We start from the raw sequence: 25293 nt of genomic DNA, 5'->3' as shown, positions 1-25293 counted from the left end.
GCCAGCAGTTATCACTAGAGCAATCTGGAATGTTATTCAGAATGTGAGAAAATAATTTCCAGCATATCTATCAATTGGAAAAAGGATCTTTAATTATTTGATATCAAATTCATAACAGCATGGCTATAGACCTATGCATGATCACTTGGGAACCCAAAGACCATAAATGGGAGTTTAAATTTTTTTGTTTTAAAGACAAGAAAAGTCAATCAGCAACCCAGATCTTCTGGTTCTTTGTGTTGTGTATTTTATCTATGTTCCTCTTCAAATTTCTATGCTGATTTTGTCAAGTGACATGAAAACATTATTTATAATTTTCTTTCTTCCTCTCTCTTTCTCTCTCTCTCTCTCCTTTTCTTTTCTTTCTTTTTTTTTTTTGAGATGGAGTCTCACCCTGTCGCCCAGACTGGAGTGCAGTGGTACAATCTGGGCTCACTGCAACCTCCTCCTCCCGGGTTCAAGAAATTATCATGCTTCAGCCTCCCAGGTAGCTTGGACTATAGGCACATACCACTGTGCCCAGCTAATTTTTGAATTTTTAGTAGAGACAAGGTTTCACCATCTTGGCCAGGCTGGTCTTGAACTCCTGGCCTCATGTGACCCACCCGCCTTGGCCTCCCAAAGTGCTAGGATTACAGGGGTGAGCCACCATGCCAGGCTACAATTGTTTTTTATTTGGGAAAGTTAAGACAAAATATTTACCTGCTAACATTCTAACAGCTGCCTCTCTTTTCAAAAGCTTGGCTATTCCCCTTGATGAAAGATTCCTACCACTCTACAATATGTCTATTGATTCAAATCATTCTCAGCAAACTATCCCAAGGACAAAAAACCAAACACCACATGTTCTCACTCATAGGTGGGAATTGAACAATGAGAACACATGGACACAGGAAGGGGAACATCACACATTGGAGCCTGTTGTGGGGTGGGGGGAGGGGGGAGGGATAGCATTAGGAGATATATCTAATGTTAAATGACGAGTTAATGGGTGCAGCACACCAACATGGCACATTTATACATATGTAACTAACCTGCACGCTGTGCACATGTACCCTAAAACTTAAAGTATAATAAAAAAAAATTAACCTGAAAACTATTGCTTTCTCCTGCATTCCATCTCCAGGGAAAAGTAGTTCTGTTAAGGTGTTAGGAGCCCCTTGACTGTACCATAGTGTCTGAGGATGGAGCTTTGGAGTTGATGAGAGAAGCAGTTAGCCTCTGAGCTTAATCACAGCAGATTCTATTTCAGTACTTTATGCATGTGGAGGTCACAATATCCTGGACCACATGACAGTAGGTATCTCCTGAACCTATCTCTTCATCCCCGTTGAGATAACATTTTGAAAAGAGAATAAAACCTACTGGAAAGGAGAAAATATAAGCCTATCTAATCACAATTCACGGGATCCTCAGAGTTCTGTACACTGCACCATGCCTCACTACAGTTAAGACTCCACACTGGAGCTTGAGGAAAAAACCCTAGGAAATAAAGTATTTCCTCACATAGTCTTGTTGTCCATTCATACATTATTCTCTTCAAATTTTATTAAAAGGCAACCACTAAAATCTTGGATGACTACTATTCTTCTGTGAAATCCTAAAACACACATACCTTACATTTGGTGTAATTTGGTGAAACAGCGAGAATATACATTAAATAAAGGACAAAACTTTGAAACACAAAGTATGAAAAATAAAAACAAAGTTTAATTGTGTTTTTGTCTGACTCTAAATCATGGGAGCCCAGCTGTGGTTATCTTTGGTCTGAATTCAAGGTGTATCTTTTGACCAGGTCCTCTATAAGAAAAAATCTCCTTTTCCTATTGCAATGTTTTATAATCCTTTGCCAACTCAGGGCCTTTTTGGCATCCTTACAACCCCATCCACCAATTTAGCAGTGCCTTCTTTGAACATTATCAAGAGACAAGAGAAAAGTAAGCTTTAACTTAACCATTAGCTAATTAGAGCTATTTGCTTGGAAAATTTTCTTTGCATGTTTTTCCTCTTGATCTCTCAACATTTTGTGATATTCAGTTTTATATCCCTAGTCTTGCTTGGATCACTCTTATGTGTGCAACATTAATATAGCAAAAAATAATGTTCAAATAAGAGAAATCATATGCAGTAACTGGGATAAAAGATAAAGGCAAATCATTCCAAGAAAAAAAAAAGTCGTGGGCTATCACTAAGTAGTTATTTTAATAGATAAGGAAATAAAGATGATAAAAAGAGTGCCCGCTTGGACATTAAGATGGGAACAGTAGACACTGCGGAATACAAGAGAGGAGCGGGGGAGGGAGACAAAGGTTGAAAAACTTCCTATCGTGTACTATGCTCACTACCTGGGCTCACTACAGGTACAATTGTACTCCAGACCTCAGCATTGCACAGTATACCTTTGTAACAAATCTGAACATTTACCCTGTGAATCTAAAATAAAAGTTGTAAAACAGAAAGAGTGCTAGAATCCTGCTTTATCTTGAAGTGGCTTTGATTTCAGGACGCTACTGTTTGGGCTTTGAGTCAGAAAATCTCTCCCAATGCTGAAGAAATCTATCTTTGATACAGAAAAAAAAGCTCTTATATTGATCTTTATTTTATTGTATTATGCAGAGCAGGCTATTTGCTAATGCAAATAATTTCCAAATCTCAGTGGCTTAGTAAAATAGGATTTTATTTTTTACTTATGTGAAATCCAATAGGATGGAGGGAAAGGACAAATGTTCTGCTTCACGAAGTCTCTCGGGAACCCAGGATCCTTTTATTGTATAGTCCCACAGTTCTCAAGGGCCTTGTAGTCCTCAGCTGATTCCTCTTTGACTGTCAGACAAGGGAAAAGAGACAAGCGAGCATGGAAGATCTCACTGAAGGTTTTTATGAGTCATGCCTGGATGTAGCACACATTGCCTTCGCTCATATGTCGACCATCAGACTGAAAAAGAGTCTAAGAAATGTCATCTCATTGTGATCCCAGAAAGGAAAAGATGGGTTTACATAAACACATACTCTCTTCCACTCTTGTACTTATTGTGGCTCAAGTATTCATATTCATTTCCAGCTGGGCATGGTACGCCTGTAATCCCAGCATTTTCGGAGGCCGAGGCGGGTGCATCACCTGAGGTCAGGAGTTCAAGAACAGCCTGGCCAACATGGGGAAACTCTGTCTCTACTAAAAATACAAAAATTAGCCGGGCGTGATGGTGGGTACCTGCAGTCCTAGCTACTCAGGAGGTTGAGGCAGGAGAATCACTTGAACCCAGGAGGTGGATGTTGCAGTGAGCCCAGATAGCGCCACTGCACTCCAGCCTGCGTGACAGAGCAAGACTCTGTGTCAAAAAAAAAAAAAGTATTCATATTCATTTCCAATGTAATGAAAGACTCCCTTCACAATTGCCAGAACCCGTATATACAGTTTTCTGATTTTCAGATGGATGCATTTTATATCAGAATCTTCTTGTCTTTTTTCCCCTCTGTCTCTAGCCAAGTTCTAAGACAGCAGCTTATTACTAAATTTTGATAATAGCATGGATTTAAGGGGACCCAGATCCCAGAGTATGAGTTCCAGCACAGTTCTTTTCTGGAGTCTATCAATAAAGATAAAGAGAAATGGGAATCACTGATACGTAAAAGTTGTGCCCTCTCCTTGTACCGAGGTGAAGAAAAATTAAGTGAATTAATTAAAAATTCAACAGCTATTAAGAAAAGTAAATGGTCTATATCCAACACTGTGACTCTAGTTATCAGAATTACTGATAGGCAAAGGTAGAGTCACAATCAGCAAGTAAGAAGGCTGGCAACAGGCCTGGCGTGGTGGCTCACGCCTGTAATCCCAGCACTTTGGGAGGCCAAGGCAGGCGGATCACTTGAGGTCAGGAGATTGAGGCCAACACAGCAAAACCCCGTCTCTACTGAAATTACAAAAAAAAATTTAGCCAGGTGTGGTGATGCTCGCCTGTAGCCCAACCTACTTAGGAGGCTGAGGCAGGAGAATCCTTTGAACCCAGGAAGCAGAGAGTGCACTGAGCCACCACTATACTCTAGTGACAGAGCGAGACTGTCACCAAAAAAAGAAAAAAAAAAAAAGGCTGGCAACAGAAAACAGTTGTTGGCATTTTATAAGAAAACTATCAAAAACTTAAGGAGTAAGAAAACCTTATACAAGGTTTTGGTCTATCTAAAACATGAGCTGTGGGAAATAGTAAAAGAAAGGAAGACATTCAAACTCAGCATACATCAGTTTTACACAAAGTCTACCAAGAAGCACATTGTAGTGTTAAAATCTCAACTGGCGTTTTCAAAAGGGCATTGAAAAACACTAAAGTAGAAAAGAAATGAATTTCTAGAGGCAGTCTAATCAGATTTCACTGATATATGTAATAAGCTAAAGATGCAAGGAATATTTCTGCTGCGACTAGAGTAGAAAAGGTTTCCGAAGGTCAGGAAATTCAAGGAAAACAATGTTTGAGGGCGAAGCATATGCAGATACTCACACTGGACCCTAAGGCACAGGTTTAGAAAGCAAAAGGAGGCCGGGTACAGTGGCTCACGCCTGTAATCCCAATACTTTGGGAGGCCAAGATGGGTGGATCACCTGAAGTCAGGAGTTCGAGACCAGCCTGGCCAACATGGTGAAACGCTGTCTCTACTGAAAATACAAAAATTAGCTGGGTCTTGTGGCAGGCGCCTGTAATCCTAGCTACTCAGGAGGCTGAGGCAGGAGAATCGCTTGAACCCAGGAGGCGGAGGTTGCGGTGAGCCAAAATTGCACCATTGCACTCCAGCCTGGGTGACAAGAGCAAGTCTCTGCCAAAAAAAAAAAAAAAAAAGCAAAAAGAATAGCACACACACCCCATTCCTAAGTCTATTCTCCAGAAGGGACAAATGTAGACCCAGAAAGAAAAGCTTCCCTGGGAGGGAGAATCCAGAGTCTAAGGAATTCAGGAGTTGGGGGCTGAAGCTGCAGCTATTGTTACACAGTAATTTAAATGTCAGCAAATGGCTAAGGAACATGGTATGGTGGTGGTTCTGAGAATAGAACACTTCAAGGAGGGGAGCAAGAATTTGGGAGAAGAGGAAATGCAAGGCCATAAGTAATACTAATCTTTGTAGTAAGTAAAATTCTGAGTTCATGAAAGAGTGGAAATTCTAGCCCTAGTGACGGACCACAGTCAATAAAAAACTGGGATGCCAAGAACTCTGGTCTAAAGGGGAACTGTGAATTAAGACCAATGGACAATAAATGACATAAAAGGGAAAAATAGCATCAATAAAGAGAAATTGTTGAATACTACCTTACACATTTTTTTTTTTTTTTTTGAGATGAAGTCTTGCTCTGTTGCCCAGGCTGGAGTGCAGAGATGAGATCTTGGCTCACTGCAACCTTTGCCTCCTGGGTTCAAGCAATTTTCCTGCCTCAGCATCCTGAGTAGCTGGGATTACAGGCACCTGCCACCATGCCTGGCTAATTTTTTGTATTCTTAATAGAGATAGGGTTTCACCATGTTAGCCAGGCTGGTCTCAAACTCCAGACCTCAGATGATCCGCCTGCCTCGGCCTCCCAAAGTGCTGGAATTACAGGCATGAGCCACCACACCCGGCCCCTTATACATTTGTTTAAGATAAGGATATTTTAATAAATTTCTCTTAATTTATGTATGCATATGCAGGGCAGATTTCACAAAGTTATTGCCCTCTCTTTGGTTTTATTGTTCCCTCAGAATATAAGAAGCAGAGTAAGTACCACAGCTAATCTCTGAGTGAGAGATTTCAATTCATAGACACTAGACTTGGGAAATTGACAGGAATCCTGGAAAAGCTAACATAAACCCCCCAAAAAAATTGCTATCTTAAACTGTTATTTTTCCTTCTTAGTTTGTCCCTCAGTTATGACAAGGTCTTTGGTGGAACATGCTTTTGTTTGTGGGAATATGTTTACATTTTAGGGGCTGCCAAGGTCCTGTGGGTCCAGGGCACTTTGTGAATGAAGTGTGGGGCTGGTGTTGTGATGTTCTTGTATGTCTTTGCGGTCTCTAGGACTTTAATAGAATGTGGGAGAGTTTTCTAGTTGGAAGTAGTCCCAGTGGAGGTGCCCAAAATACTCCACTACTTCTACGGAAGGGAGTATGTGCAACTGCTGACCCTGTTTCTCTACCAAGACGTCTATGTGAGTTGTCCGTTGACTGACACTCAGTAAAATAAGGAGGAAATGCTGGAGAGAAGATGCTTTTAGACACAATTTGGATCCTTAATTTATTTCATTTCAGTTGTTAAATTTCCCAGCGGTAGAAACAGGTTTATATGATAACATGAAGGGTTAATATTGTTAAAATGTATAGGTTTGGTGGCAAATTTGGGGCATTTGAAATGCTGGTCTTATATTATCTGGGCTCTGCCTTGAGCTGCCACATCTCCTATAAACTTGTCTAGTGAGTAGGTAGGAGAAGGGGAAATAGAAGCATGGATAATTATCCTGATGTATAGTATGCCCTTGGGGTTACTCAATTAATTCTGTACTGACCCATTTTATAGGCTTTAGAGAACAGTATCAAAAGGGATTTTGATGAAGGCCTAAGGGGATGATCTGACATTCTAATTGGTCCCTGCAAGACTATAAGCTCTTTAAAAATCAAAATTAGGAAATTTTAATTACATAGACATTCTTTAGTTATAAAAATGTAGGTTAAATCATATTTATAGACATACATACTTGAATGCAAATGCTCTGTGGAAAATTTCCTCATGAACAAGACAAAAAAATTGAAAGAGGAAGAATATATATATATACATCTTGTAACCACAGGAGTAATATAAATGAAGATATTAGCTAGATGGAAAATCGTTTTTTGAAAGATGAAATGTGCATACTTGGTTTCTTGTTAATGTTGATTAAGAGACCTTTTTTATATTTGTCAATAATTAGGGCAACAAAATAGGACTTTCTTGTCAGTTTGTCTGATTACACGTCTTCTAAATATAAGACTTCAAACATTTGATTTTGTTAAGCATTTCTGTGATAGGATGTTATATCTTTGCTTAAATTATATATTTGCTTTAAACCTTGAATTTTCTTTCTCACCTTGTATATAATCTTGCTAACTTTGTTTAAACTCATTCCCTATTATTTATTCTGTGTTTCAATCTTTTGTTAGACTGAGACAATTTTGGTCTCCTTCAGAATTCTTGTTTTTTTTAAGTCCCCTCTGACTGATCTGACCTCAGTATAATTTGAAGCCTAATTTAATTCAGTTGCTCCCTGAGAGCTGAACCCAGATTTGTTTTGCCCTCATCACTGCATTCCTATTGCTTAGCAAAAATTAAGTGACCAGACTTTCAAATCACATGATTACATGTAATTTTGATAAACGCGGGAGGAAGACAAGGGGGAGGGTCGCTGGAGAATCTCGCACTGGCCTGGGAACTGGGAGAACAGGGTGGAGCCACAGGAAGTTCCCGCCATTTGCGGAGGGGAGGAGCCTGGCCTCTCCTGTCCCTGTGTGTTGACCTGGGATTCAATCTGTGAGATCGCGGCCTGTTAACAGGAACCCCTCTCGCTTTGCTGAGAGGTTTTTTTCCTTTTCACCCAAAAAATGCCGTTCCCCTTCATCCTTCAAAGTGTCTACGTGCCTAACTTTTCCTGGTTGTGTGACAAGAACTCGTTTTTTTCTACAACATTTTGTTAAAACATTTAGTCATGGGACCACATAAAGGTAGAAGGAGGCATTTTCTGTTAATCCATTGATCATTTTCCAGTCCTAAATGGTTCAACAATGTCTCCAGCTGACTACTAGTCTTGTTGAGATTATTAAAGGAAAGAATCAAAGGTAGGGGAAAGTTGACTTCTGAAGGCTGCCCAGGCTCTTTTTTGTGACCCATTTTCACTGGTTCTATAAGAATGAGTTAGGATCAAGGATATACATTGAGCCACAGTGCTAGTGTGTCCGGAATTGGTGGGCTCTTGGTCTCACTAACTTTAAGAACGAAGCCCGGGACACTTGCGGTGAGTGTTACAGTTCTTAACGATGGTGTGTCCAGAGTTTGTTCCCTCTGATGTTCGGACGAGTTTGGAGTTTCTTTCTTCTGGTGGGTTCATGGTCTCGCTGGCTTTAGGAGTGAAGCTGTAGACCTTCGCAGTGAGTGTTACAGCTCTTAAGGCCATGCGTCTGGAGTTGTTCGTTCCTCCCCTCCGGAGTTGTTTATTTCTCCAGGTGGGTTCATGGTCTCGCTGGCCTCAGGAGTGAAGCTGCAGACCTTTGCGGTGAGTGTCACAGTTCATAAAAGCAGTGCGGACCCAAAGAGATTTATTGCAAAGAGCGAAGGAGCAAAGCTTCCACAGTGTGGAAGGGGACTCAAGCAGGTTGCCACTGCTGGCTGGCGCAGCCTGCTTTTATTCCCTTATGTGGCCCCACCCACATCCTGTTGATTGGTTCATTTTACAGAGAGCTGATTGGTCTGTTTTACAGAGAGCTGATTGGTCTGTTTTACAGAGAGCTGATTGGTCTGTTTTGACACGGTGCTGATGGGTGCGTTTACAATCCCTGAGCTAGACACAAAAGTTCTCCAAGTCCCAACTAAATTAACTAGACACAGAGCACTGATTGGTGCATTTACAAACCTTGAGCTAGACACAGGGTGCTGATTGGCATGTTTGCAAACCTTGAGCTAGACACAGAATGCTGATTGGTGTATTTACAATCCTTCAGCTAGACATAAAGTTTCTGCAAGTCCCCACCAGATTAGCTAGATAGAGTGCTGATTAGTGCATTTACAAACGTTGAGCTAGACACAGGGTGCTGATTGGTGTGTATACAATCCTCCAGCTAGACATAAAAGTTCTCCAAGTCCCCACTAGACTCAGGAGCCCAGTTGGCTTCACCTAGTGGATCCCACACTGGGCCGCAGGTGGAGCTGCCCGCCAGTCCCGCGCCTTGCACCCGCACTCCTCAGCCCTTGGGCGGTCAATGGGACCGGGTGCCGTGGAGCAGGGGGTGGCGCTCATTGGGGAGGCTCGGGCCGCACAGGAGCCCATGGCAGCAAGGAGGCTCGGGCATGGCGGGCTGCAGGTCCTGAGCCCTGCCCCGCGGGGAGGCAGCTGACGCCCGGCAAGAATTTGAGAGCAGCTTCAGCGGGCCTGCACTGCTGGGGGACCTGGTGCACCCTCCGCAGCTGCTGGCCCAGATGCTAAGCCCTTCACTGCCCGGGGCTGGTGGTGCCAGCCGGCTGCTCTGAGTGCAGGGCCCGCTGAGCTTACGCCCACCCAGAATTCACGTTGGCCCACGAGCACCGCACACAGCCCCGGTTCCCACCCACGCCTCTCCCTCCACACCTCCTCGCAAGCAGAGGGAGACGGCTCCAGCCTCGGCCAGCACAGAGAGGGGCTCCCACAGTGTAGTGGCAGGCTGAAGGGCTCCTCAAGCATGGCCAGAATGGGCACCAAGGCCGAGGAGGCGCTGAGAGTGAGCGAGGGCTGCCAGCACACTGTCACCTCTCACTAGGGCCATGAGATTTGTATCTTTGTAGAATCTCCTTCCCTTCCACAAAGCTGAAGGAATAAGAATGCCAGGTTTTCTTACCCTGAGAGGGTCTAGGTTGAGGACATGGGCTTTGATAGGAAAAGGTAGATACTGTCCTCTCCTGTCATTATGGTAACTAATTTCTAGTTAGATTATGATTATCTCTATCACGTATTTAACCCTGGACTTGTCTTTCTTTATCATGAGCCAAAATTCCTTGCCTTTCCATTAATGTTGAAGGCCATTTAGTCTTACATCTGGTATAGGCAGTAGGAAACATCATCCAAAAATATCCTTCCTGACTCACTAAACATTGGGGTATGAGTCAAAAGCCTTATAGTGATAGTATGCAAGCCACCTAAAATGCCACTTCTACCAAGAAAATTTCCCCAAAGTACTCATTCAGAATTAACCAGGTCTTCCCTTGAAGCATACTAGTAAGCTTGTATCTTTATGTGACAGTTAATTTTATTCAATACACTCTACTATTGTGTCTGGAGTTGGTTCCTGCCGGTGGGTTCGTGGTCTCGCTCATTTCAAGAGTGAAGCTGTGGACCTTCATGGTGAGTGTTACAGCTCTTAAAGGTGGCACGGAGCCAAAGAGTGAGCGGTAGCAAGGTTTACCATGAAGAGCAAAAGAACAAAGCTTCCATGGCATGGAAGGGGACCTGAGCGGGTTGCCACTGCTGGCTGGGGTGGCCAGCTTTTATTCCCTTATTGTCCCCTCCCATGTTCTGTTTTTGTCCTATCAGAGTGCACTTTTTTTCAATCCTCCCCATGATTGGCTACTTTTAGAATCCTGCTGATTGGTGCATTTTACGGAGAACTGATTGGTGTGTTTTACAATCCTCTTGTAAGACAGGAAAGTTCCCCAAGTCCCCACATGACCCAGGAAGTCCAGCCGGCCTCACCTCTCAATATCATACTTACTATACACAGGACACTGCTCTAAGAGCTTTACAAATATTAACAAGTTCAACTCTAAAATATTTAATGCTATTCTTACCCCAATTTGAATATGACAGAATTGAAGCCTAGAGACATGAAGTAATTTGCTCAAAGTCACAAAGCTAATAATTGGCAGGCAATGGAACTCCAACACCTGTGTTCTTAACCATTAAACTATGCTCCCTCACGCTTATCTTGATATGTCTACAGCATCAACAATTGTACATATTCTCCAAAGTTTATGGCTTTTTTCAAAGAATATTGTCATGTGGTACATCTTCCCTCTTTCTCAGAAACTCTGGATTTAACTAAAATATAGTGAATTATTCTTACTACTTATGTTGTTGATATGCTTTGGATTTGTGTCCCCACTCAAATTTCATGTTGAATTGTAATCCCTAGTGCTGAAGGCAGAGCCTAGTGGAAAGTGATTGGATCATGGGGGTGGTTTCTAATAGTTTAGCACCATCCCCCTAGTGCCGTCTCGTGACAGAGTTCTCACGAGACTTCATTGTTTGAAAGTCTGTAGCCCCTCCCTCGTCGGGCTCTCTCTCTCTCCTGCCAGCCCTGTGAAGATGTGTCTGCTTCCCCTTTGTCTTCTGCCCTGATTGTAAGTGTCCTGAGGCCTCCCCAAAAGCAGAAGCCTGTATAGCCCACAGAACCATGAGAACAATTCAACCTCTTTTCCTTATAAATTACCCAGTCTCAAGTAGTTCTTTTTATCTGTGCAAGAATGGACTAATACAGTTGCATTTTTATTTAATAATAAAAATATTTAATAATAAAAATAATTTAAACTAAACTTTATCGAGAGGATACTATAGGCCCAATAGTCCAATATTTAAGAATATATTACTATATTCTTATATATAGAATACCTTGTAATTATCACAATAACCCCATACAATTATTATTATCACTCTATTTTAGGACCAGGATTGAACCTAGCCCAGGCTACATGCCATGTATATATGGTAGCCAATGTGCTATAATGCCTCACATAAGACAAACATCACGCAGGCAGACTGTTTCTGTGCTAAGAATTCCTCAGCATATGAAACCGGAAGTGTGCATGGCCGCAGACCTCAGATGTCATCTTTGTCTGATGTTCTAGAATCCCACTGAAGACACACACTCCATTCTCTATTCATTGTTCCCTCTTCTGAGGGCACAGATCCTTTCTTAGATGTTTGCCTCGAGATCTGCTACAGGCGCCTCCTTCCCCATAGCTGTAGGACACGCTGTTCCTGAGGGCTGTTTAGGGATAGTTTTAATTTTTATTTCTTTTTGTTTTGACCACTCATCCTCAAACTCTACAGGTATATTTTCTAATCCATAGGTCTGCATCAAAATACTTTTCCCAATTTCAAAGGAAATAATGGAGGAGATCTTAATTCATTTGGAGCCTATTTTTTCTCTTTCCTTATTTTCTTCCTCTTTTTTCTTCACTGGATAACTTTTTACTTAAATATTCAACTAGCTTTACCCAAATTGTTTTCCAAATTTAACTTTGTGAAAATAGTTCTCAAAAACATCTTACTTCTGTTTAGCTTTATTGTAGGAAGGCAGTATAATCTTGTGGCTAGTGTCTAGACTCTAGTCACAAATTTTAGGTTCACCATTGACCTGGGACACACTAATTAGCCTCTAATAAAGCCTCGCTTCTCTTATGTATAAAATGGAGAGAATGGGTAACTATAACACTGTCTTCATTGGGTTGTGGTTAAGATTGTTTAAAAGATTATCCAGTGAAAGAGCTTAGCATGTTGCCTGGCCTATGATGAGTGTTCAGTAATAATTAGCTGCTGTTACTTCTGCTGTAGCTATTTCACACTACATTATACTTAGTCATGGCCTCTAGGTGCACATTGAAATCACTTGGGAAGGCTTACCAACCACTGATGCTTGCATCTAACTACCAGGGATTCTGATTTAGTTGCTTTGAGACAGATTACAAAAAACTTTAAGTTCCACAGAGTCTCAGCATAATACTTTGCACATAGTAGGTGCATTATAAATAGTCATTGAATAAACTGATATGTATATTTGCAAATTCACACAGTGGAGCTCAAACACTCAGCAATCTTTAGCTAAAGTTTGGAAGGTATTTATTTATTTATTTACTTATTTATTCACTTTTTACAAGTAGCCAGATTTCAGAGGGATAGAGAAAGAGCAGCAAGGGGAGGAGGGGAATCTGTCTCATCAGCAAAACACACAAAATCAATCAGTCAATCAGTCAATCAATTAATCGGGTGATATATCCTTTACCAGGACCACATTCACAGTTACATGGATGAGGATCCCAAAATATTCTAAAATGTTATTCTTGGACACGCTGTTACTTATAGTAGTCCTGGATTGATGAGCTAATTATGTGGGATTCTACGGTTAGAAAACCTGGTTTCTCATTCAGGTACCACCATTTGCCTGTAAGTTCCTGAATAAGTCTCTAATCTTCCTTCAGGTTCAGATTCTTCATTTGTAAAAGAGGATTAAGGTCTACTTTACATGGTTCCTGAAATGATTCACTGAGATACTCAGTATTAACCATTTTGTACACTGATAAAAGTTATACATATTGAACATTTTTTCAATATATTGTCTTTCCTCTCTCTGACATTCTAGTCTTATATTCCACCAGTCCCTCCTCTTTTTCCTTATCCCTCATTTAAAGCACTATGAAGAATTTTTTCCCTATTGATGTGGATGCTTCTCCACCTCCTCAGCCCCCGAAGGTCAGGGACTGGCTTTATTTAGTTCTGTATTCCCAGAACCCAGCTCATTATCCAGTACATAAAAGGTGTTAATAAATGTCTGACAAAAGAACAAATGGAAATCAAGAAACCATAATTATACGCAAATACATTTCTACCAAAGCCATTTCAGTGGAAGAAAATTGTTAGGTTACACAAAGCCATGTGGAGAGAAACAACTCCAACCCTCAATTTAACTTTGATGTTTAACATTGACTATTGTTTTGAGGGGAAGATTTTAGAAGCTGTCATATCAGACTCACAATTCACTCAAGTCTCATTTATGAGGTGTGATAAAACTCAGAATTTAAGACCTTGGCTAATTAACTAAGTGTGCTTTCCATTTCAATCCCTGTTACCATCAAATATTGGAATTAGCATTTAATGTTTATTTTGAGTTATCACTGCTATTCCTGGACTTTTGAAACTCAGTTAGAAATGTTTTTCATTTCCTTCCTGCCTAACCAAAAGAGAAGCATTGACCCTCATCACAGGAGAGGCATTTCAGGTCAAACATTCCTTAAACAGAATTAGTGTTAATATAGATTCATTCCTATCTTAACTTACATCATTAAGTAAACACTTAGCATTCACTACCTCTTACTTTCCACCACTAAATGCCATACTGAGGCCAAATCATTGCATGAGTCTTTTTTATATGCAAAATAAGTGGGATTTCCCTCCCCTGTTTTATTCCCCACTCTTTGATGTCCTCTACTATCCAAGTTACCTCTGTAATAATGAAGGATCAAAATATTACCCTAGAACTCTAGAGACCTTTGCTTTGTTTTTCAGCTACATCCTAGATCAGTTGCTGAACTTTAATGTGCCTGCAAACTATCTGGAAATCTTAAAATTCATAGGTGTGTGGTGGGGTCTGAGAGAATGCATTTCTTTTTTTGAGACAGAGTCTCGCTCTGTCACCAGAGTGGAGTGCAGTGGCGTGATCTCCGCTCACTGTAACCTCTGCCTCCCGGGTTCAAGCGATTCTCCTGCCTCAGCCTCCCGAGTAGCTGGGATTACAGGCATGTGCCACCATGCCCAGCTAATTTTTGTATTTTTAGTGGAGACAGGGTTTCACCATGTTGGCCAGGATGATCTTGATCTCCTGACCTCATGATCCACCTACCTCAGCCTCCCAAAGTGCTGGGATTACAGGCATGAGCCACTGTGCCCGGCTGAGATAATGGATTTCTAACATGCACCTAGGCAATATTAATCGAGGAACTACAGTTTTAGTGTTAATAGTAAGATTTTAGATAATTTCAATTCATTACAATTATTTGAATTTGCTTCTCTGCATTCCTTGCTTCTTTTTATTAATTAATTTATTTATTTATTTATTTATTTTTTGAGACAGAGTCTCTCTCTGTTGCCCAGGCTGGAGTGGCATGATCTCCGCTCACTGCAGCCTGTGCCTCCTGGGTTCAAGCAATTCTTGAGTCTCAGCCTCCTGAGTAGCTGGGATTACAGGCGCCCATCACCACACCAGACTAATTTTTGTATTTTTTAAGTAGAGATGGGTTTTCAGCATGTTGGCCAGGCTGCTCTCAAATTCCCAGGTGATCCGCCTGCCTCGGCCTCCCAAAGTGCTGGGATTACAGGTGTGAGCCATGGCACCTGGCCCCTTGCTTTTTTATGCTATGCTTATGGCCATTCACTTATTCCCTAGACTTGCAATAATGTTCCTTGGATAGAGACTTTGGGTTGTCTAGTTGACTACAGTTTAGATTCTGTTTGCCCCAGCTCCATAGTTTGCCCTGGGAGCTCCTACCTCTCAGCCTAATAAAGACTCATCTCTGAGAAAAGTACCACAAACAGGAAGGAGATATTTAGTAGGAGTGAATGCTGAGACAAATTAATTAGTCTGAGTCTGAAATTCTTCATGTGTTTGAGGGAAGTGCGCTTCAAGTTTGAAGAAAGATGTGTATGTAACTTGTACAGACCATCTCTTAATTCTTGAAAAAACGTGCTTTATGTTTTCAAACTTACTAATTATATTATTCAAATTTTCTGTGTCTCTCATTTCAATTGTATTTCAAACAAAGATGTGCATTTTGCTTTCAAATGTGTTTATATTATTTAAAATTTGTATGTCTATCACTTTAATTTTTAATCATTTTAAAAAGTTTCTGTTTATTTTATATATTTTATAGCTTGCTATTTAAAACTGAAGAAAATGAGTCACTTGATACTGTATTTTTTCTTTTATAAATAAAATGGGTAGTTGAATTATGATATTCTGATGATACACTGTATGAAGGGGAAATCTTCCTAAAAGGCTAAGATATTATGAGAGTCACTTATCTTTAGAACAGGCAGCTCCTAAGATAAGGGACCTGGAAGAAAACAGGAAGTGATTAACAATTAAGGCAGAATTTAGGTAAGAGGCATAACTGCTATTAGATACCTCTTTAAGTTTTGTTCTCTTTAATTTGGACTTCTAATATAAATACGCTTTAATGTCTTTTTCTTCTACATTCTAACTATTTATGTGTTACTTGTGATATTCTCATTTATTATTACTAAAGTTGCCCTTTTAATAAATCCTTGTTTAAAAACTGGCTTGGTTTCAGATGCACCAGGGGGAATTAAAAATGAGGAAATGGTAAATTAATGCAGGCTTGGGTCCTGGTTGAGGGGAAAAAAGAATTGGGGACCTCAAGGTCAGAGGCTGTAGCTGTGACACCAGACTTCAACAGCAGCTGCAAGAACAAGCAACTTCAAGGCATAACATGTTGCCCAGAGACTTGATGGGTAACGGACACATATAAGGAAGCTAATGAAGATTCACAAGACAGCCATTACCCATCAACCTAACACCCCAAATGGTATGTATGCTACCCAAGAACTTATGTCTCTGCATCCACTACCACATAAATACAGAAAAAGACAGAGGGAAAAAGTAGAAATTGATTCAACTTGTGGTCAAGACGAAGTGTCTGAAATAGGCTTGATTTAACTAGAAACAGACCATTTCAAGCTGGAATAGACAGAAGCTACAGTAAGCAATTTAAGTTTCTGTCCTATGACCATGCAAGAATAGAAGGCTCAAGATTTGGGTAAGAGCTATTACAGAAATAAAGTTTTCAGGATTCAAATGTGGATATACTGCTCTTACCCTTCACCCTCTTTCAAAGTCAGTGTTTCGCAACTTTAGCTGTATATTTAAATTACCTGGGGAGTTTTAACAAATACTGATGCCTGGTCTAACCCCAAAGATTATTGATTTGGGGTAGTACTGGTCACATAGATTATTAAAGTTTTCATTGGGAGATTTTTCATGTGAAACCGATAATGAAAAGCACTTTACTAGATTGTTTCCTCCTATGAATAAACACCAGTTTTGATATTTCTGCTCCAGAAGTCTTACCTAAGATAAAGATTCATTCATTCAACTGCTGGAATCCAGGGGACAGTATGGTAGAATAGTTTCATATTGTTTCTTTCTTTCTTTTTTGTATTTTTAGTAGAGACGGGGTTTCACCATGTTAGCCAGGATAGTCTCGATCTCCTGACCTCGTGATCCGCCCTCCTCGGCCTCTCAAAGTGCTGGAATTACAGGCGTGAGCCACCGCACCCGGCCTATGTTATTTCTATGACACTTCTCACCCTTCAAAGCTGTCTCTTCATTCCTCAATGTTTCTTATTTTAGTAAATGGTACCACATTCACCCTATTATTCAAAATAAAACCCTGGAAGTCATCTGTCGTAGTTTTGTTTGGCTGCTGTATAAATCTTCATAAACTTAGTGTTTTTAAATAACACAAACGTATTGCCTTATTGTTCTAGAAGCCAGAACTCCAAAATGGATTTCACCAGAACACAGTCAAGGTGTCAGCAGGACAGTGCTCCCTCTCAGGCTGCAGGGGAGAGTCTATTTTCTTGCCTCTTCCACTCTGTAATAGATACAAGTGTTCTCTGGCCTGCGGCCATGTCCTCTATCCTCAAAGTCAGTGGCATAACATCTCCTCTCTCCGACTCTGCTTCCCTCTGCTTATGGCACATGGCCTTCTTCTCTTCTGTGTCAAATCTCCTTCTGCTTCCCTCGGATAACAACACTTGTGATTGCATTTAGGCCTCACTTGGATAATCCAGATTAATCTGCCCCATCTCAAGATCCATAATTTAATCACATCTGCCAAGTCTCTTTTTGCCATAGAAGATAACATTCACAGGTTCCAAGTGTTAGGACCTGGATATGTTTGGGGGCCATTATTCAGGCTGTCATACCATCTTGTGTTGTTCCTCTCCCATACCAACTTTTTTTTTCATAAGCAATTCTTTTTGGTTCTACTTGCAAAATACACTTTAGAATCCATCCTCTTCATCTCCACCGCTCTCTCTCTAATCCAAGCTACCACTAATTATCACCCAGAAAAAAAGTTCCCTCTGGCTGAAACACACTGCCTCCAGATCTCCTTACTATAATCTCCTTCTCATACTTTAGAACATCAAATATCTTTACTTTTAAAGAGGGCTTAGATGATAATATCTAAAGAGCCACAGTTTACTCTGTTTATCTCCTTCAAAGCATTGCACACATTTAAAAATCAACATCTTGATTTATTTCCTCTGTCAGTTTCAATCAAGAAAAAATATCCTTTTAAGATTTTAAACAGAAGGAATTGGTAACCCTAGTGCTGGGAAATTAGAAGAGCAAAAATGAGGAGGAATCCTGAATAAATGAGAGAGGGGGCCGAGTGCAGTGGCTCACGCCTGTAATCCCAGCACTTTGGGAGGCTAAGGTGGAAGGATCACTGGAGGTCGGAAGTTTGAGATCAGCCTGGCCAACATGGTGAAACCCTGTCTCTATTAAAAATACAAAAATTAGCCAGGCATGGTGGAGTACGCCTGTAATCCCAGCTACTCAGGAGGCTGAGGCAGGAGAATCCCTTGAACCCTGGAGGCGGAGGTTGCAGTGAGCCGAGATCACACCACTGCACTCCAGCCTGGATGACAGAGTGAGACTCCATCTCAAATAAATAAAAATTAAAATAAATACAATGAGAGAGGAAATGTTACCCAGAGATCAATACCTACAGAAAACAGATATCTCCCCTAGGGCTGGAGAACAAAAGGGAAAAAGTGGTGTTGCCAGAGTTCAGGAGGATATTTATTTCTGGGGATGCTGCACAGCAAGCTCGTGAAGCACTCACAGAGATCATCTAGAACCAGAGAGACAGGGGAAGAAGAGCATTTTGCCCCATCTTTTATTTCTTAATAGAAGACTAATCTAAGTGTTCTACATTGCCAATAAAATGGTGCATTTGTGTGGACCATGTCTAGTAAATGAATAAGGGGACCGTTTAAATACGGTATGGGAACAACAGTAGGTGAACATTGATTTTTTTTCAAAAGCTGTTAGTCCCCAACAGTAAATATAATTGGAAAAGCTCCCTTTAAAGGCATCAGATGTTCTCTATTTTCCACTAACTCTCTTAATGTACCTACAAGAATTGACTCTGCTGTTCTAGATGCTGTTTTTAGCATTACATTTCCTGAAAATAACTTTAAAAAAATGTAGAGGTTTAAGCAACATGAGCATGCTGGGGTGAATTTATCTTGTTTCCCAATAAACAAAAATTACAAATGACAAAAGAACTTTGTAATGCTGTAGAAAGGGATCAAAATGTATCTCTTCTCCCACCAGAAGCAATGCTCATTATAGCAGGAGCCCCGGGTATGATCTCAGTAGGCATCTTGGCCTTTAGAACAAGATGTTAAATAATTAGCGTTATTATAGCAATGGGAGCTGGATATAAGCTACATTAGCAGATCCCCTCCTGTGTAAAGAAGGCGGCTAACACAAGCAGACTACAAGAACTTGTAAGATCAAAATTTATGAAAACCTACTGTGTGCTAGGAATTTTTAAAACATATGTATTTATTTAAATGAGAGAACATGGGACTAAGAATCAGAACACCTGCACCTACGTTTCTACTTTGACTTTTAAAAATTATGTGATTCTGGGAAATGTATTTAACTTTTCAATTTCAGTTTTCTTAGGTGTAAAGTAGGACTAAGAATAATCATCTCATATGGAAATCGTGAAGGCTTAAGTAAATGTGAAAAGTTTGTAAAGTTTCTATATAAATATTTCTGTTAAAAACTATAAATGGCTACTTAAATTTTTATGTCTGCTTTTATGATTGTTATTAGGTTGGAGCAAAAGTGATCGTGGTTTCTGCCATTACTTTTTTTTTTTTTTTTTTTTTTTTAGACAGTCTCGCTCTGTCGCCCAGGCTGGAGTGCAGTGGCGTGATCTCAGCTCACTGCAAGCTCCACTTCCCGGGTTCAAGCCATTCTCCTGCCTCAGCCTCCCGAGTAGCTGGAACTACAGGCACCCGCCACCACGCCCGGTAATTTTTTGTATTTTCAGTAGAGACGGGGTTTCACTGTGTTAGCCAGGCTTGTCTCCAACTCCTGATCTGCCATTACTTTTAATGGCAAAAACTGCAATTACTTTTGCACCAAGCTAATATTATATTAAGTTAAAAAAAAAAAAAAAGAGCCGCCTGTAATCCCAGCACTTTGGGAGGCCGGGGCGGGCGGATCACGAGGTCAGGAGATGGAGACCACCCTGGCTAAAAAAAAAAAAAAAAAAAAAATACAAAAAATTAGCCGGGCGCGGTGGCGGGCGTCTGTAGTCCCAGCTACTCGGGAGGCTGAGGCAGGAGAATGGCGTGAACCTGGGAGGCGGAGCTTGCAGTGAGCCGAGATCGCGCCACCGCACTCCAGCCTGGGCGACGGAGCCAGACTCCGTCTCAAAAAAAAAAAAAAAAAAAAAACCCAACCATTTCAAGTGTTTGGCTGCAATAACAAGATGGCAGTTGTTAAGATGGCATTTTGAAGGTGTTTGCTAGTATTGTTGACAAAAATGTAAATCCCTGAATACTGTTTTGCAAATAACAATTCGTCCTTGCAGATTCTACAAGGAGATAGACATGGGAAGCAAAGTCAATGAGAAATAATTATTACTTTATTATTACTTGAGTGAGTGCCTAGATCTGAGTCGGAGGTCTGCAGCTCTTTGTTTGCAGCTAGCCTAATTTCGAATCTTGGAATTTCACTACTTAATGACCAGCTACATGGTGCAGGTACCTGACACAGTGACCAGGGTTCTTGTATAGTTTGGTGGAAAAAATGAGAAGTGGCTGAGTTCCTCTCGAGAGTACCATAAAAGAGGAGTGAAAGAGAAAAAAAGTATGGCATTAATTTCTGTTATTTATGGCACAGTGTTCCTGCTTGCCAGCCAATGTGGACAAATCTATGGCCAATAATTTGATGAATAAGATGAGCAATTTCTTCATAAGAGGTTAGGGAACAAGGATGCACGTGGAGAGAAAGAGGCTAAAATCTCCTCCTCTGCCTTGGCAGTCAGCAGCCCTAGAGGGCCCTTTCCAGGAGCCAGGCTGTCTTTCTCTGGTTGACCATTCACACCAACCAGATCTCTGGGTAAATTCATAGGGTATTATTCCACAGTGATGCACTACAAAGATGAAACCTAGTTTAGCCAGTGTGCAAATTATCATTTTATTGTCTCTCAGCTCCAAATCCACTCTTCATTACCTGACCTGTGAAATGCAGCTGGTCTCTTCAATTATTTCTTCTTCACCATATGGGACGCTGTTAAGCTTTGCCAACAGAGTTCTGGAGAGACCATCAGTGGAGGAGAAAAGTGATCTTCCTTCTCTCTGGTTCCAGTGTGCTCCACTTCGTAGGCTCCTGCAGTGTGGGGTAGCTTCTTCCGTGCCCACTTCCTGCAGTGCACACTCCTCTTCAATCCTGGAATCTGAAGCATGGGCAGTTTCCCCAGCACATGGCTGCTACAACTTGCATGGTTTCTCCAGCATCAGCCCAGATGTCTTTTCCAGTACCTCGCTCCTGCCGTTCCTAGTGGGATAACAGCACTTAAAACCAGCAGCTTCCTCTAGCACCCTGTGCGTGGTTTTGCAGTGGAATATCTCAGGCAAGATAACCCTGTGAACAGTTTCCCCAGCAATATAGACAACAGATGGACTTCCAGCAACTTCCTCTGGTGCAGCAGACAGACTTCTCTGCCTTCCAGTGGGTCACAGCCACTCCTTTCCAAGATCTAAATCTCAGCCACAGGAGTCAGGTGTGGTGGGTTCTTTTTTTGATGCTCTATCTGACTCCTAGAGATACTCATTATATCTGCCATTCTTATATGTTTTAGAGTTCTATTTTTTTTATTAGCGACTACTTCGTTACTCCAATCCCTAGTTATCATTGCTACTCTTTTTTTTTTTTTTTTTTTTTTTTGAGACAGAGTCTTGCTCTGTCACCAAGCTGGAGCTCAGTGGCGTGATCTCAGCTCACTGCAACCTCTGCCTCCTGGGTCTCCAAGTGATTCTCCTGTCTCAGCCTCCTGAGTAGCTGGGACTACAGGTGCGCACCACCATGCCCAGCTAATTTTTTGTATTTTTAGTAGAGATGGGGTTTCACCATGTTGGCCAGGATGGTCTTGAGCTCTTGACCTCATGATCCGCCCACCTTAGCCTCCCAAAGTGCTGGGATTACAGGCGTCAGCTACTCTGCCTGGCCGATACTCTTTTTCTTAAACTTCCTATATTCAAAACACTCTGTGTTTTCTGTCTCCTGATTAGACCCTGCCTGTTACAGGCAGGTGAGTGTAGGCTTGGCACTACTCTGGGAAGAAGAGGTGTGACAGTTAACATTAAGTGTCAACCTGATTGGATTGAAGGATTCAAAGTATTGTTCCTGGGTGTGTCTGTGAGGGTGTTGCCAAAGGAGATTAACATTTGAGTCAGTGGACTGGGAGAGGCAGACCCATGCTCAATCTGGGTGGGCACTATCTAATCAGATGCCAGTGCAGCTAGAATAAAGCAGGCAAGAGAAGATGGAAGAGCAGACTTGCTAGGTCTTCTGGCCTCCATCTTTCTCCCATGCTGGATGCTTCCTGCCCTCGAACATCAAACTCCAAGTTCTTCAGCTTTTGGGCTCAGGCTTACACCAGTGGTTTGCCAGGGGCTCTCAGCCCTTTGGCCACAGACTAAAAGCTGCACTGTTGGCTTTCCTACTTTTGAGGTTTTGGGACTCGGACTTGCAGACAGCCTATCGTGGGACTTTACCTTGTGATCCTGTGAGTCAATTCTCCTTAATAAACCTCCTTTCAAATACACATTTATCCTATTAGTTCTGTCCCTCTAGAGAACTCTAATACAAGAGGGAACTAACATTTACTGAGCATCTGCTCTACATGAGGCCGTGTTGTGTGTTTCAACCTCATCATCTCATTTAATTATCATGGCAACTCTATGTTGCAGAATACTATTACCGATGTGATTTTACAGCTTAGGACCCTAAGGCTCAGAGAAATAAATGATTTGCCACCCTCCCTCAGCTATTAAATTACTTTGAGATTAAACTTGTATTTTTCTGGATTAAAGCCCATGATACATACAGCCAGATGTTTTCCAATATCAAGTTGAAATATACTTTAGGTTTACTTTCCTATTTAGCACTAGAAAATTTCCTAGATACTTATCGAATAATGCCCTTTCTAATTTTCATTGAAATAGCAATTGTATTTCTTTGTGACAAGATGAAACTGATCTTACTAGAATTCAAGTATTCTTTATCACCCTCTCTTGGTGTCTGCAAGGACCAATTAGGAGCACCTTGGATTGAGCTATCAATAGCTAACCTTCAGAGCGACTGCTACTATGCTTCCTTTCTTAACTGATCTTCTTTTAACTCCAATTGATTTTTCACACTTTAGAGTGTCTGCTTGATTCCTGTTTTCTTGTACTCCCATCTTCCTTTATAACATCACAAACTTTATTTTTATGCTTTGGCCCAGTGGGGTGATTTCTCAGATGAAATAACTTGTTTTCTTGATCTAGTTCTAAAATCATCACAGGAACCAGTAGCATGAAAGAGAATTGTGCAATATATTTTGAGGATCATGAATTACTCATTGGAAAGAAAATGATGGATATGTTTTTCTATTCTCTAAATATACTATGTATTTTCTCAAAATGTTTTTGAGAAACATTAGGAAGGTCTATCTCCTACAGACCATTCCCCAAACATTCAGACATAGTTGGGTGGTCCCTAGTTTATAACTTCACATATCCATTCCCACCAAATAGTACAGGACCTGCATGGAACATACCATCATTAACATTTGTCATATGAATATTAAAATTTCATCTCCTTTTATCTGAATAACAGTTATATGCATAATATCACAGAATATTGGACTTGAAGAAGACCTTAGATACGATTCTTGCCAATTTTATGGATAAGGAAATAAAGTAAAGGAAGAAAGTACCTCACAGAAAGACCTAGAATTAATCAGCAACAGGAACTCTGATTCATTCTGGCTTTCTTTCCATGGTTCTGTCTGCCTTTTGGGATAACCTGAAGCTGGAACTGGCTAACTGATGTTGTCCTAAAGTGGGAATTTCATATTTTAGATTACATTTTTTTCTTGGCTGCCAATAGTTATCAAGGTAATAAAAATAACCTAAAAGTCAACCAGCTAGAGGACTCACAGCTGGAAATAAATATGTAAAAATCAATTATAAATTATTTACATCCTTATTTAACTTCTTTACTGCCTTTTTGATATGCAATGACAGAGATGGGTTTCTTAAACTCTCTCACTGTAATAGTAGTTTTGTTCATTTTTTCAAATTTCTAATATTTTTGTTTTACACGCTTTGGTGTTTGTTTTGTGTGTTTGTTTTTTGTTTTTTTTAAATGGAGTTTTGCTCTTTTGCCCAGGCTGGCATGTAGTGCTGTGATCTCGGCTCACTGCAACCTCCGCCATCCAGTTTCAAGAGATTCTCCTGCCTCAGCCTCCCAAGTAGCTGGGATTACAGGTGCCTGCCACCATGGCGGGCTAATTTTTGTATTTTTAGTAGAAAGGGGGTTTCACCATGTTGGCCAGGCTGGTCTCGAACTCCTGACCTCGTGATCCACCTGCCTCGGCCTCCCAAAGTGCTGGGATTACAGGCGTGAGCCACCGCGCCCGGCTCTGGTGGTTTTTTTTGGTGATTATAATAAGAGGACTTCTTTAATACTATTTTGTGCTTCCCTTTTCCATGTCTCCAAATCCTACAAGTTCCTCTAGGCTTTCTTTGAAACTCCCCCATCCCACGAGACTTGAGGGTATTATACAAGTAAAATGAGCCAGACACAAAAATACTAATATTGTATGATTCCACTTATATGCAGTACATACAGTATTCAAATTCATAGTGATAAAAAATAGAAAGGTGGTTGACAGGGCCTAGAAGGAGAGAAGGCAGAAAGAAGAATAGGGTTGTTTAATGAGTGTAGCATTTTAGTTTTGCAAACTGAAAAGAGTTCTGGAGAATAGGTTACAAAACAATGTGAATATAATTAACATTACTGAACTGTACACTTAATGGTTAAAATGGTAAATTTTATGTTTTCATATTTTACTGCAATTAAAAAAAAATACCAACAACAATTCCACATCCTAGAGTCTTTTCTAACAACTCTGGTCCTGACTACTTTCTCTTGTTTCTGGACCCCTGATACTTGCACTCTTGTTTATCACTTTGTTGCTTCATTATACACTGTCATAATCTCAGTTTGTTTCACAAAGAATGGCAGCACTAAACACAGAGTGAAAATCTCACTTCTTGTTTCTACCATAATCATAAATTGGCATTAGAATCTCAAAGGACAATTGCTGACAGAGACAGAACCAACATAACCAAAAAATATTTTAAAATGTATAGTGTCACAAAAGAATTCATTAATTCAACTTTAAATTAATACAACCGGGCCAGTTGTCTACGGAAATGGCTGGAGCCTAATTTGTGTTTCCTGTCCTCTATTGTGTCCGATTCAATAGCACAGGGAGTGTCGGCGTCACAATATCAGCCCAGATTCAAATTAGGAAAACAGGATCCACCCTGTGTTGTACACATATGAAGGAGTTTAAAATAGAAAATTAGGTAATTATGCTACCACTGAAAGAGCTAGGAGCGCTAAGGTCAAAGAAGCTATCACCAACAGTCTCAGCTTGATTTGCTGAATTGGATGGTTCCTA

At 40.7% G+C, this 25293-nt stretch overlaps 1 pseudogene; it reads right to left on the bottom strand.

Annotated features, from left to right (window-relative positions):
- Positions 1-25293, bottom strand: part of LOC117981773 (WD repeat domain phosphoinositide-interacting protein 3-like) — a 63364-nt pseudogene that overhangs the window by 25409 nt on the left and 12662 nt on the right.

This window comes from Pan paniscus, chromosome 11 (genome assembly GCF_029289425.2).
Source record: "Pan paniscus chromosome 11, NHGRI_mPanPan1-v2.0_pri, whole genome shotgun sequence".
Taxonomy (NCBI): domain Eukaryota; kingdom Metazoa; phylum Chordata; class Mammalia; order Primates; family Hominidae; genus Pan; species Pan paniscus.
This window is presented reverse-complemented; position numbering and strand designations above follow the sequence as displayed.